This window comes from Pleurodeles waltl, chromosome 9 (assembly GCF_031143425.1).
Source record: "Pleurodeles waltl isolate 20211129_DDA chromosome 9, aPleWal1.hap1.20221129, whole genome shotgun sequence".
In the NCBI taxonomy this organism is placed as follows: Eukaryota; Metazoa; Chordata; class Amphibia; order Caudata; family Salamandridae; genus Pleurodeles; species Pleurodeles waltl.
The window spans coordinates 830,935,848-830,951,523 of NC_090448.1; positions in this window are offsets into that span (position 1 = coordinate 830,935,848).

Consider the following 15,676-nt stretch of genomic DNA (forward strand, 5'->3'; position numbering starts at 1 on the left):
AGATGTGGTTTGGAAACAGGTTGCAAAACACTAGGGGTCTCATTTACAAGAATCTGAAACATCATCATTGATGCGTCAGATTTCTTGCGCTTGCCGCATATCCCTTATTGGCACCATGGATGTGCCGTATTTGCAATATAGAGCTCCATGGTGCACATGTTTACAGTGTGTCAGAATTTCTGACACACCTCCTAAACTGACACATTGCTGGAGTAGTGTTGTTAAACAGACGCAACTTCAGCAATGTGAGGAGAATCCCATAGGAAGATTTCAGCCCTGCATCAATTTTGCGCCTGCTCTGAGTTAGCCATAAAAGTTTGACGCAGTGAAGTCTTAAAATGACGCAGTGAAAATGTGTAACTTTAACTGCATCAGTTCTACGTGGCTTTTTCTGAGGGAACACCTCCCATGATAATATTACACCTAGTGGAGGTACAATGTGCAATGAGCACCCTCCGCGCACTCAACACCGGACGAGCACACGCCTGCTTCCTGAACTCTCCTAAGCACACCCAGGGACCCTTCACCTGCAGGAACTGCAGCCTCACCAGCCTCCAAATCGCCAAACCTCCTGCCGAGCCTGACCGCAACTACCTCCGATGCATCCTACTTAACACCCGTTCCGCACACAAACATGCCGTCGAACTCTGGGACCTGCTCGACACCTCCACCCCAGATTTCGCCTTCCTGACGGAGACCTGGATGAACGCCTCCTCGGCCCCAGACATCAGCCTAGCCATTCCGGATGGCTACAAGATCACCCACAGGGATCGCACCAACAGAGTCGGAGGCGGAATTGCCATCATCCACAAGAACACCATCAGGGTCACGACCTATACCAACGACACTCTCAGCACTGCCGAACACTTGCACTTCCAGATCCACACCAACCCCAACACCACCCTCAGAGGAACCTTCATCTACAGAACCCCCGACCTCGGCCTCAGTTCTGCAACTCCATCGCTGACCTTGTCAGCAGGCACGCCCTAGCCTCCGCCGACTACGTCCTCCTCAGTGACCTGAACTTTCACCTGGAGAATAACAACGACCCCAACACCACCACCCTAATCGACAACCTTGCCACCCTCGGACTCAGACAACTCATCACTACCCCAACACACTCTGCTGGCCACACACTGGGCCCCGTCTTCTCCGCTAGCCTCCACGTCACCTTCAGCCACACCACCGAACTCCCATGGACCGACCACTGCTGCATCCACTTCACCTTCCAGAAACCCACCACGCACCACCGCACCCAACAGATCCCCCGCCACAAGTGGAGCAAAATCAGCCAAGAACAGCTGAACACCAGCCTCGCCCGAAAACCACCCACCTAACCCACCAATCCCGACCTCGCAGCCTGCAACCTCTGGCACTGGATCGACGACTGTGCCAACACTCTCGCCCGCTCAATAAACCTTCCAACAGATGTGCCAACAAGAGAGCCAGCTGGTTCACCTCGGATCTTCAAGCCTCCAAGCAAACCTGTCGGAAACTAGAGAGAAAGTGGCTACTCGAACAGACTCCGGACAACCATGTCACCTTCAAGAACGCCATCCGCAATCACCTTCACCTCATCAGATCTGCCAAGAAAACCTCCTTCAAAAACCGCCTGGACAACAATGCACAAAACAGCAGGGAGCTCTTCAACATCGTGAATGAACTCTCCAACCCCAGCTCCAGCACAAACGACATCCCACCTTCACAAGACCTGTGCAACTCCCTCGCCACCTTCTTCCACCACAAGATCACAGACATCCATGGCAGCTTCAACAGCCAGACCACCCCACCAACCACCAACTCCTCAGACTCTCCACCCACTTTCAACTACGATCCCCTGCTCGTCTGGGCCAACGTGAACGAAGACAACACAATCAAAACCCTGGGCGCCATCCACTTTGGATCTCCGTGCCCATGACCCATGCCCGCACCACATCTTTAACAAAGCAAGCACAACCATCGCACCCCACCTCCGCAAAGTCATCAACATCTCCTTCGAGACCGTGACCTACCCCGAGAGCTGGAAGCATGCTGAGATCAATCCTCTACTCAATAAACCCACGGCGGACCCGTGAGACCTCAAGAATTTCCCCCCATCTCTCTGCTCCCATTCCCAGGCAAGGTCATTGAGAAGAGCGTCTACAGACAACTGACCCACTACCTTGAAGAAAACAACATCCTGGCCGCATCCCAGTCAGAGTGCCGCAGCAACCACAGTATGGAAACCGCCCTCATCGCTGCCACCGACAACATCAGGGCCCAGCTTGACAACAGTGAAACTACGGCCCTCACCCTCCTGACCTCTCGGCTGCCTTCGACACGTCTGCCACCGCATCCTACGCACACGCCTCCACAACGCAGGGATCCGGGACAAAGCTCTGGAGAGGACCACCTCCTTCCTCTCCGGCAGAACCCAGAGCGTCCACCTCCCCCCTTTCCGCTCCGAAGCCTCCAAGATCATCTGCGGCGTTCCCCAAGGTTCGTCCCTCAGCCTTACACTTTTCAACGTCTACATGGCCCCGCTCGCCTGTGTTGCCCGGCTGCACAACCTCAACATCATCTCCTACGCTGAAGACACCCAACTGATCCTCTCCCTCACCAAGGGACCCCCTCACTGTCAAATCCAACCTCCATGAAGGAATGAAGGCCATCGCCGAATGGATGAGGAACAGCAAACTGAAGTTGAACTCAGATAAGATGAAGGTCCTCATCTTCGGCGCCAACCCCTCAGCCTGGGATGACTCCTGGTGGCCGACCGCTCTGGAAGCAGCCCCAACACCCACTACCACGCACACAACCTGGGTATCATCCTTGACTCAACACTCTCCATGACCAAACAAGTCAGCCTCATCTCCTCAACCTGCTTCAACACCCTCAACATGCTCCGCAAGATCTACAGATGGATCCCCACAGATACAAGAAAAACAGTCACCCTAGCCCTCGTCAGCATCAAACTTGACTACGGAAACACCCTCTACACAGGAGCCCCGGCCAAACTCCTCAAATGACTGCCACGCATACAAAACGCCTCCGCACGCCTGATCCTCAATGCCCACCGCCACAGCCACATCACTCCCCTTCTGAGAGACCTACACTGGCTCCCCGTCAACAAAAGGATAACCTTCAAGCTCCTCACCCACGCACACAAGGCACTGCACAACACCGGCCCAGCCTACCTCAACAGACGACTCACCTTCTACACCCCATCCCACCAACTCCACTCAGCCGACCTCGCCCTCGCCACCGTCCCCTGCATCCGAAGAGCAACTACTGGAGGCAGATCCTTCTCCCACCTCGCCGCCAAGACCTGGAACACCCTTCCCTTGCCCCTGTGACAGACCGAAGACCTGCTGGCTTTCAGGAAGCGGCTCAAAACCTGGCTATTTGAGCAGTAGCAGCACCCTCCCCCCCCCTCTCAGTGCCTTGAGACCCTCACGGGTGGTAGTGCGCTCTACAAATACACTGATAGATTGATTGATTGAATGTGACACAGAGCCTTACAAACTGGCACCTTTGGCCCATTGTGTTAGTTTGTAAATATAGAGCAATGTAGTGCACTGCTAGCGCCACCGCTGCATCTAAAAAAAATGAAGCAGCAGTCGTGCAAAGAACTTGAAAATGAGGCCCTAGACTTGAAAAACGAAGTAGGCTGTTTGTCACTATTAGGACATTAAAAAAATACAAGTATATGTCCTACCTCTTACATATACAGCACCCTGCCCATGGGACTAGCTGGGGCCTACCTTAGGGGTAATAATGTGGAGTCTAGGCCTTGGCTAGTAGTTTGAAATGTTAAGTCAATGTGACAGTAAACTGTGCATGCAGGCCCTGAAGTTGTAGTTGAGACAGGTTTGAAAGGCTATTTCTGTGGGTTGCACAATCAGTGCTGCAGGCCCACTAGTAGCATTTAAGCTCATATTAATACTTTTGTTGCAAAACTGCGCAAACTCTGTTTTGCAGCAAAAAGTTCAGCACCGGCTTGCGTCATTTCACAACGCCAGCCAGGCACCGTATTTATTGAATGGCACAAGCCGTCGCTAAACTTGGGCTAGCGTCTTAAAAAAAGATGCTAGCAGGGTGAGGGTGGCGGTAGGGAAGGAGTGGTTGTGTGTCAGGAAAGGACGGTACCCTGGTTAGAGCCAAAAAATAGTCCTCTAACCAGACTAACACCATTTTCCTGGTGCACAACCACCAAAAATATGACTCCTGTCTTAGGAAGGACAGGAGTCAAGCCCACCACCCCAATGGCCAGCACAGGGGACAAGTGTCCCCTGAGCATGGTCATTGCACCCTGTGTCAATGGCAAACAAAATAGGAATAAAATACTTACCTAGACTTACCTGGAATGGTGTCCCCCATCCTCTGGTGCCTCTCTGGTGGGAGTGGGGGTGCTCCTAGGGCTTGGGGAGGGCACCTGTGGACCCATTCCATGGTCTTTAACCATGGAAAAGGGTCCATAGGTCGCCTAACGCCTGGTCTGACCCAGGCGTTAAATAATGGTGCAAAGCAAACTTAGCACCATTATTTAGCCTCTCCTTCCACCCGTCCTTCATTTTAGCATGGGGATATAAATATGGGGGTATGGGGATAGCACCATTTTTTGGATGGGAACTCCTACCTTGCGTCTCATTGACGCAAGGTAGGTTCACTCATCAAAAAAATGGTGCAAACTCCTATATTTTGACGTTAGACATGTCTAATGTCAAAATATAAATATGGAGTTAGGTTTGCGCAAAATTTGTGTAATACAGTGATGCAAATTTGGCGCAAAAAATTCTAAATATGAACTTAATTTACAGACCCTGGGTATATGGGATACCACTTTACAAGGGACATACGTGTAATTTAAATATGCCAAACAGGTGTCAGCCAATCGTACCATGTTGATTAGCAGTGGTAAAGTGGGCAGAGTCCTTAAACCAACAAAAAGAGAGTAAGAAAAATAGGAGGAGAAAGGCATAACGTTTGGGGATAACCCTGCCGATAGAGCTATTTCCAGCACCCACCAAGGGGCAGATTGCATACACTTTGCACTACTGAGTTAATTGTGCAAATGCATCATTTATGCTGGTTGCATAATGTTCCACACAGCACAGAGATTTGACACTTCTTGAAATCAGAGCATCAGTTTTCTACTACAGCAGGAATGAGAACTAATTGTAAGCAATAAATTAAACAGGTCTTTGATGAATATCTTTGTACCTTTCTAATACAGTCAAGTAAAATCACAACTCGTGAATCAATTTCTAAACAGATTAAGTCAGCTGTTATTTTTTCATTGTTATGCTGCTTTTGCAATAGGGAAGGTGGAAAGCTGAATCTGATTTAAAGTTAGCTCAGTCTCCATTTAAAAAAAAGGAGAAAATGCATTTACTGCATAGCTATATAAACAAATACAAACGTCTGGAAATTTCAAGTTGTGCCATTTTCTGCACACACAACAAGAGCTATTTGTACTAAAGAAACAGAACATTTTTGCACAATTACACAAAATTTCAGGAAAATTAAGTAAATTACTTGTAATTATACAAAATACAAACCTGTCCTTTAGCTCTATATTTTAGTGTGAAGTGCATCTTTGTTTACATTTTGACGGAATGACACAGTTTATGCAAACAAATAGCTTGAAAAACTCAAGTGCTGCAAGCAACAGCCACTCACTCTCCGGTTGTTTGCACTGTTTCCACACTTTGGGGCATATTTACAAGGAACTGGCTCCTGGGCTGCAATGCACCAGTTTTTCTTGCGTCACCCTTAGCCCCCTTAATGACACCATGGTAGCACTGTATTCACAATACAGTGCACCGTGACACTCATTAGCACAATAGTGCCATAATTTACAATGCTATTGTGGCGCTTTACTGGACTAGTGCCAAAAATGATGGTGCTAGTCCAGAAAAGGTCAGGGAGGCCCATAGGTTACAACAGTGGTGTCACTTTAACACCTGCCCTGAGCAGACGTTAAAAAAAGATGCTAAAATGGCGCAGTGAAATCTTGTAGATTTCACCGCACTCTTGTTTTGGGCCTCCCTGCAGGGGAACACCCACCTTGCATACAATATACCTGGTGCAGGAATAATGTGGCGCAAGGGGTTACAGAGTGGCACGATGCTAGCATTGCTCCACTTTGGAAATATGGTGCAGGGAGGCGGACTGGTTATTGCCACCTTACCATAAAAAAAATGACACTACGGCAGGTCAAGGGGCAGGCAAATATATGCCCCTATAATTTTAGTGTGAATAGCAGCATAATTATGAGATGTGGTGTAAAGGCTACTTTGGGGAGATTTGTGTTACGAGCATAATGTGAAATTTCTGAAATTGTATGGGTATAATTTAAATTTCGCTCAGACTCATCCTATTGATTACTGTGTCAGGATCTTCTGAGAAAATAATCAAGATAATGTTTACCCCCCTCGTACGAATATTGATTTTATATCACTACCCAGGGAGAAAAGGGTTGACCGGTGATTGTGTTTCACTCTAAGGATAAAACTTCATTCTGGAAAAATATGTTAATTCATGTGATTTTGCATTTTCTCTGCAATGTCAAGCTTGTACAAGGGAAGCACATGTATGAGTGGTCCTTTATCAATGCCTGTGGTACACAGAGCAGAGTTATTGTTCATCCTTCACACTGCATTTATATTCTGCTAACTTGAAAGAGGAGAGGAGACTTCGAAGGTAAAGGGAATTGAAATATTGCATCCATTTCCCAGGCTCAGGAGCTGCGGTTTGGGACCACAGGGTTTGTCGAAATATTAGTTTCCCTTGAGAACGATGGGGTCTGCTTAGAAGAGACCTGGATTGGTGATATGCTGTTACCATTTCCAGCAATGTTTTTACTCTGAGAGAGATAGATTTAAGCCAGTGGCCCTGCTGCTGGCTGTTAGAGACCAGGCCAGATGGCAGCCAAAGACAGTACTCGAGGTCGACAGTTACATAATATTACAATTGTTAGCGGCCTAAATTGCTGGGGAAGCGAAACATTTTAGGCAGCGTTTAATTGCCTGTCGTGGGGCTGTGGAGTTGTCAGTGAAATAGTTTTGCTAATAAAAAGAATTGATAAATTGTTGCTTGATTCAGTGGGAAGAATGCATATACGAACTGAGACATTGTCGTCAGCCTCAGTTCTGTTGGAAGGCGATGAGTTTAGGTGAGGTCAAAAAGACTGAGGAATAGCAACATCACTATTTGTATTTGACATTATAAGTACTAATAAAGCGTGTAACTGCCCAGAGGCATCTTGGCGCTGACTTTTTTTGTTTACATTTCTATTTATTTAGCATCAAATAAATTCTAAACAAATGTCCATTAGTGTCTCTAATATTCCTTTTGATTTGTTTTCTCACCCTTTTTTGGTCCAATATCTGTCTTTCTGCAAATAAAATTGCACCCATAACAACTAAAGCAAAAAGAATATACGATGGATGGAATGAGCAACAAATCAAACATTCACCCCCAGTTACAAATCTGGGTTTAATCCTTTGTTTTTTTGTTCACCATGCCTCCCCAGTTTGTACCCAGTCATGTGTAAATCCGCCTTGACCATCCTCCCCATGGGAATAGTCCAGCCTGAAATGTCAGGCCACGCCAGGTCCTCCCTGGACCAGAAACAAACATCCTGTGACTGGGTTGGGGGTATCACCCCTCATCACCCAGGCTAGCTTGAATCCAGTGGCATGGTGAACAAAAAAGACAATGGATTAAACCTATGACTTGGGGTGAATGTTTGATTTGTTCAGTATTCCGTTCATCATCTGTTCTTTTTATAATCATAACATCATTCACAAGAATAGTCCTTTCATGATCAATATCAAAACTTTGTCTTCCTCTAATGCATTAAATATGTGCTTACTATTTGTCAACTTACATCAGCAGTTTATGACGTTTTAAGAATGTCTTTCTACCCTAAATTGAAGAAATAAACTGATTTTGTTATGAAATGTAAGGCTGGTTTTCCTCCGGATCCAATCCCATTAACCCCTTCGCTGCCAGGCCTTTTCCCCGTCCTGTACCAAGCCTTTTTTTGGCTATTTGGGGCAGTTCGCGCTTAGGCCCTCATAACTTTTTGTTCACATAAGCTACCCACGCCACATTTGCGTCCTTTTTTTCCAACATCCTAGGGATTCTAGAGGTATCCAGACTTTGTGGGTTCCCCAGAAGGAGGCCAAGAAATTAGCCAAAATACAGTGAAAATTTCATTTTTTTCAAAAAAATGGAAAAAAGGGGCTGCAGAAGAAGGCTTGTGTGTTTTTCCCTGAAAATGGCATCAACAAAGGGTTTGCCGTGCTAAAATCACCAGCTTCCCAGCTTTCAGGAACAGGCAGACTTGAATCAGAAAACCCAATTTTTCAACACAATTTTGGCATTTTACTGGGACATACCCCATTTTTACGTTTTTTTGTGCTTTCAGCCTCCTTCCAGTCAGTGACAGAAATGGGCATGAAACCAATGCTGGATCCAGAAATCATTTCTGAAAAGTAGACAACATTCTGAATTCAGCAAGGGGTAATTTGTGTAGATCCTACAAGGGTTTCCTACAGAAAATAACAACTGAAAAAAAAATATTGAAATTGAGGTGAAAGAATCTGCAATTTTTCTCTACGTTTTAATATAAAGAGTAAAAAATAGCTATCAAGAAAACCTTTGTATTTCCAAAATGGGCACAAGATAAGGTGTTGAGGAGCAGTGGTTATTTGCATATCTCTGAATTCTGGGGTGCCCATACGAGCATGTGAATTACAGGGCATTTCTCAAATAGACGTCTTTTTTACACACTCTCTTATCTTATATTTGGAAGGAAAAAATGTAGAGAAAGACAAGGGGCATTAACACTTGTTTGCTATTCTATGTTCCCCCAAGTCTCCCGATAAAAATGATACCTCACTTGTGTGGGTAGGCCTAGCGCTCGTGACAGGAAATGCCCCAAAACACAACATGGACACATCCCATTTTTTCACAGAAAACAGAGGTGTTTTTTGCAAAGTGCCTACCTGTAGATTTTGGTCTCTAGCTCAGCCGGCACCTAGGGAAACCTACCAAACCTGTGCATTTTTGAAAGCTAGAGACATAGGGGAATCCAAGATGGGGTGACTTGTGGGGCTCTGACCAGGTTCTGTTACCCAAAATCCTTTGCAAACCTCAAAATTTGGCTAAAACAAACACATTTTCCTCACATTTCGATGACAGAAAGTTCTGGAATCTGAGAGGAGCCACAAATTTCCTTCCACCCAGCGTTCCCCCAAGTCTCCCGATAAAAATGGTACCTCACTTGTGTGGGTAGGCCTAGCGCCCACGAAAGGAAATGGCCCAAAACACAACGTGGACACATCCCATTTTTTTACAGAAAACAGAGGTGTTTTTTGCAAAGTGCCTACCTGTAGATTTTGGCCCCTAGCTCAGCCGGCACCTAGGGAAACCTACCAAACCAGCACATTTTTGAAAACTAGAGATCTAGGGGAATCCAAGATGGGGTGACTTCTGGGGCTCTGACCAGGGTCTGTTACCCAGAATCCTTTGCAAACCTCAAACTTTGGCTAAAAAAACACATTTTCCTCACATTTCGGTGACAGAAAGTTCTGGAATCTGAGAGGAGCCACAAATTTCCTTCCTCCCAGCGTTCCCCCAAGTCTCCCGATAAAAATGGTACCTCACTTGTGTGGGTAGGCCTAGCGCCCACGAAAGGAAATGGCCTAAAACACAATGTGGACACATCCCATTTTTTTACAGAAAACAGAGGTGTTTTTTGCAAAGTGCCTACCTGTAGATTTTGGCCCCTAGCTCAGCCGGCACCTAGAGAAACCTACCAAACCAGCACATTGTTAAAAACTAGAGACCTAAGGGAATCCAAGATGGGGTGACTTCTGGGGCTCTGACCAGGGTCTGTTACCCAGAATCCTTTGCAAACCTCAAACTTTGGCTAAAAAAACACATTTTCCTCACATTTCGGTGACAGAAAGTTCTGGAATCTGAGAGGAGCCACAAATTTCCTTCCTCCCAGCGTTCCCCCAAGTCTCCCGATAAAAATGGTACCTCACTTGTGTGGGTAGGCCTAGCGCCCACGAAAGGAAATGGCCTAAAACACAATGTGGACACATCCCATTTTTTTACAGAAAACAGAGGTGTTTTTTGCAAAGTGCCTACCTGTAGATTTTGGTCTCTAGCTCAGCCGGCACCTAGGGAAACCTACCAAACCTGTGCATTTTTGAAAGCTAGAGACATAGGGGAATCCAAGATGGGGTGACTTGTGGGGCTCTGACCAGGTTCTGTTACCCAAAATCCTTTGCAAACCTCAAAATTTGGCTAAAACAAACACATTTTCCTCACATTTCGATGACAGAAAGTTCTGGAATCTGAGAGGAGCCACAAATTTCCTTCCACCCAGCGTTCCCCCAAGTCTCCCGATAAAAATGGTACCTCACTTGTGTGGGTAGGCCTAGCGCCCACGAAAGGAAATGGCCCAAAACACAACGTGGACACATCCCATTTTTTTACAGAAAACAGAGGTGTTTTTTGCAAAGTGCCTACCTGTAGATTGTGGCCCCTAGCTCAGCCGGCACCTAGGGAAACCTACCAAACCAGCACATTTTTGAAAACTAGAGATCTAGGGGAATCCAAGATGGGGTGACTTCTGGGGCTCTGACCAGGGTCTGTTACCCAGAATCCTTTGCAAACCTCAAACTTTGGCTAAAAAAACACATTTTCCTCACATTTCGGTGACAGAAAGTTCTGGAATCTGAGAGGAGCCACAAATTTCCTTCCTCCCAGCGTTCCCCCAAGTCTCCCGATAAAAATGGTACCTCACTTGTGTGGGTAGGCCTAGCGCCCACGAAAGGAAATGGCCTAAAACACAATGTGGACACATCCCATTTTTTTACAGAAAACAGAGGTGTTTTTTGCAAAGTGCCTACCTGTAGATTTTGACCCCTAGCTCAGCCGGCACCTAGAGAAACCTACCAAACCAGCACATTGTTAAAAACTAGAGACCTAAGGGAATCCAAGATGGGGTGACTTGTGGGGCTCTGACCAGGTTCTGTTACCCAGAATCCTTTGCAAACCTCAAACTTTGGCTAAAAAAACACATTTTCCTCACATTTCGGTGACAGAAAGTTCTGGAATCTGAGAGGAGCCACAAATTTCCTTCCACCCAGCGTTCCCCAAAGTCTCCCGATAAAAATGGTACCTCACTTGTGTTGGTAGGCCTAGCGCCCATGAAAGGAAATGGCCCAAAACACAACGTGGACACATCCCATTTTTTTACAGAAAACAGAGGTGTTTTTTGCAAAGTGCCTACCTGTAGATTTTGGCCCTTAGCTCAGCCGGCACCTAGGGAAACCTACCAAACCAGCACATTTTTTAAAACTAGAGACCTAGGGGAATCCAAGATGGGGTGACTTGTGGGGCTCTGACCAGGTTCTGTTAACCAGAATCCTTTGCAAACCTCAATATTTGGCTAAAAAAACACATTTTCCTCACATTTCAGTGACAGAAAGTTCTGGAATCTGAGAGGAGCCACAAATTTCCTTCCACCCAGCGTTCCCTCAAGTCTCCCGATAAAAATGGTACCTCACTTGTGTGGGTAGGCCTAGCGCCCACGAAAGGAAATGGCCCAAAACACAACGTGGACACATCCCAATTTTTTTACAGAAAACAGAGGTGTTTTTTGCAAAGTGCCTACCTGTAGATTTTGGCCCCTAGCTCAGCCGGCACCTAGGGAAACCTACCAAACCTGTGCATCTTTTAAAACTAGAGACCTAGGGGAATCCAAGATGGGGTGACTTGTGGGGCTCTGACCAGGTTCTGTTACCCAGAATCCTTTGGAAACCTCAAAATTTGGCTTAAAAAACACATTTTCCTCACATTTCGGTGACAGAACGTTCTGTAATCTGAGAGGAGCCACAAATTTCCTTCACCCAGCGTTCCCCCAAGTCTCCCGATAAAAATGGTACCTCACTTGTGTGGGTAGGCCTACGCCCACGAAAGGAAATGGCCCAAAACACAACATGGACACATCACATTTTTTCACAGAAAACAGTGCCTACCTGTGGATTTTGGCCTCTAGCTCAGCCGACACCTGGGGAAACCTAGCAAACCAGCACATTTCTGAAAACTAGACACCTAGGGGAATCCAAGATGGGGTGACTTGTGGGGCTCTGACCAGGTTCTGTTACCCAGAATCCTTTGCAAACCTCAAAATTTGGCCAAAAAAACACTTTTTCCTCTTATTTCGGTAACAGAAAGTTCTGGAATCTAAGAGGAGCCACAAATGTCATTCCAACCAGCGTTCCCCCAAGTCTCCCGATAAAAATGGTACCTCACTTGTCTGGGTGGGCCTAGCGCCCACGAAAGGAAATGGCCCAAAACACAACGTGGACACATCACATTTTTTCACAGAAAACAGAGGTGTTTTTTGCAAAGTGCCTACCTTTGGATTTTGGCCTCTAGCTCAGCCGGCCCCAGGGGGGGGCAGAAATGGCCTAAAATAAATGTGTCCTCCCCACCCCCCCGGGGAGTGACCCTTGCCTATGGGGTCGCTCCCCTTGCGTGACGGCGCAAAAAAAAAATCCCCAGTGCCTAGTGGTTTCTGCCCCCCTTGGGGGCAGATTCACCTAAAATCGGCCGATTTGCCCCCAAGCGGGGCAGAAATGGTCTAAATACAATTTGCCCATCCAGGGGAGCAACCCTTGCCTAAGGGGTCGCTCCCCATCTCCAAAAAAAAAGAAAAAAAGATTTGCCCTGTCGCCTAGAGGTTTCTGCCCCCGGGGGCAGATCAGCCTAATAACAATAGGCTGATCTGTCCCCAAAGGGGGCAGAAATGGCCTAAAATATATGTGCCCCCCCACCACCCCCCAAGGGAGCGACCCTTGCCTACGGGGTCGCTCCCCTTGCCTGACGGCACAAAGAAAAAGATCCCTGGTGCCTAGTGGTTTCCGCCCCCCTTGGGGGCAGATTGACCTAAAATCGGGCGATCTGCCCCCAAAGCGGGCAGAAATGCCCTAAATACAATTTGCCCCTCCAGGGGAGCGACCCTTGCCTAAGGGGTCGCCCCCCATCTCTAAAAAAACAAAGAAAAAAAAAAAAAACACAACAAAAAATTACCCCTGGCGCCTAGAGGTTTCTGACCCACCCCGGGGGCAGATCGGCCTAATAACAATAGGCCGATCTGCCCCCAAGGGGGGCAGAAATGGCCTAAAATATATGTGCCCCCACCCCAGGGAGCGACCCTTGTCTACGGGGTCGCTCCCCTTGCCTGACGGAGCAAAAAAAAAGATCCCTGGTGCCTAGTGGTTTCTGCCCCCCTTGGGGGCAGATTGTCTAAAATCGGCCGATCTGCCCCCAAAGCGGGCAGAAGTGGCCTAAATACAATTTGCCCCTCCAGGGGAGTGACCCTTGCCTAAGGGGTCGCTCCCCATCTGTAAAACAACAACAACAACAACAAAAATCCCCAGTGCCTAGTGGTTTCTGCCCCCCCCTGAGGGGCAGAAATGGCCTAAAATAAATTTTCCCCCCAGGGGAGCGACCCTTGCCTAAGGGGGGGGTGGGGGGGTCGGGGGTTGAAGGGGAAAGGATTCCCCTTCCATCCCTGACTTGGGGGGGTGGGGGGGAACCCCTCAGAGGGAGCGCTAGCCCTCCCTCTGGGCTGGGTGCCCAGGACGTAATGGTTATGTCCTGGGCACTGCAGCACTGTGCCGCAGGACGTAAACATTACGTCCTCGGCACAGAACCGGTTAAAGTTCTTTGGAAAAACATTGCAGACCAGATCACTTCGCCTATCAAATTATCACCTTATCTCTTAAGTCTGGTACATTTCTGTTAGATCTTAAGTAGGATAATATCAAACCGTTGCTAAAAAAGAAGGCAAACTTGAGCCTTTTAAAGCAGTGAATAACAGTCCCACCACTCTCTTTCTTGCTATTGTCAAAATTTTTGACACAATAGTGGTGCATCACCTTTGCTCTTTTATTGAATAGCAATATTTTCTTGATGACTCGCAAAACATTTTTAGTCCTAACGGAGGAACTGATTCTGTCATATTAGTTGTAACAGATAACTGTGAAATGACATGCAACAACAATTACACCTGTTCTTTAATATTATTAGCTCTAGAAGCAGTCTTAGAGTTGCTCAAAACATCTTAATTACTAACCTCTGTCATTCTGGTGTCCCGTAGGGACACCCTGATCCCTTAGCTCTGGTGCTGGGGTGCCAGTGGGACCCCGCTGGGGAAAAAATGCACTTTTTTGAAATTCCGCAAATTCACTGTAATTTTTTTTTAAAACAAGCAGGATCTCCCACGCTTTTTTGATGAAAGCCCTTGGGAGTCCAGGTCATGGGGGCATGTTTAAAATAAAGGAAGGGGTTCACTGCCCCCCAGGGTTATTCTTGCCCTGGGAAAAAAAACTAATGTTACAGGGATGTTATAGTTAAGTTCTGACATTACTGGCACAAACCAGAGAAATTCAGCACTTAGAGTCAGAGTTATTATAAGTAACTATAACTCAGGTCCTTAGGTAACTATATCTCACACCCTCGCCATGCACTGCTATTCATCACAGATATTACAGCACTCATGACAACTTTTATAACATCAATAAAAATATTAATGATACATTAGAAGACAAATTATTAAAGAAAAAACTGTGCATGGCGGGGATGTGAGTTATAGTTACCTTAAGCAGCAACCTATAGTTACTTGAAATAATTCTACCTTTAACTGCTGAATTTCCCTGGTTTTCTGTGAGTAAAGTCTGAACCTAACTATAACGTCCCTGTAACATTTGTTTTTTAAGTGAAAATATATATATATATATATATATATATATATATATATATGTATATCAAAGCTGTGCTTTTTATACTTTTGTGGACAACACACCTTATTTTAGAACTCAGAGAGATAGGTTCTTTGGCTGTGCCTAACTGTTAAGTGCACATCAAAGAGTGGATAGATAAACTTTGATAAAACTGAAGGCGTGATGATTGGCAATCGCCCTTATGTGAATTGTACTTCCATCTGTTCTGTCTCTTTGGATCTCTACCACCCACCTAAGTCTTTTGGGGTAACACTGAATTAAAAAAGGAAAACGGTATCCTCCTGAACTTTGCATCTTCACAGAATCATACAAATGCTGCCAGTTGTTTTTTTTTTTTTTTTTTTTTTTTTTGTTGGGGCAATCAACCCTTTTTCTACCATATCAGCCATTATTGTCTCCCACCTGTTTTTTTCAAAACATAATCTGTTGTGTCAGATCGACCCTCTTTCTAATCTCACTCTCTACAAGCTCCATTGGCTCCTCATTGCAAAATGAATTCATGTTAAGACACATTCTGTCTATAAGTTAAGACACATTCTGTCTATAAATGTTTAGTTACTTCGCTGTGTTGTACCAAAGGATGAGAAAAAAACACATTATATACATTGAGATATGGCACTTGTTATCTTTCCCTCAGCAGTGGTGCACCATAGGATGCCAGCCGCTAACACATACATCCCCTTGAACCATGTTACAAGGGTGGGTGCATTGTCCTAAGCCTATGTATAGCACTGAAAAGGGACAATATAGTTCAAAAACTATGGTTTCATAATTTTCCCAAGCTGTAGATGTGCTGTACAGTGCATCACACATGTAAAGTATGGAAAATGTGGAGACTTGAAACTTGCTCTAATGTTATG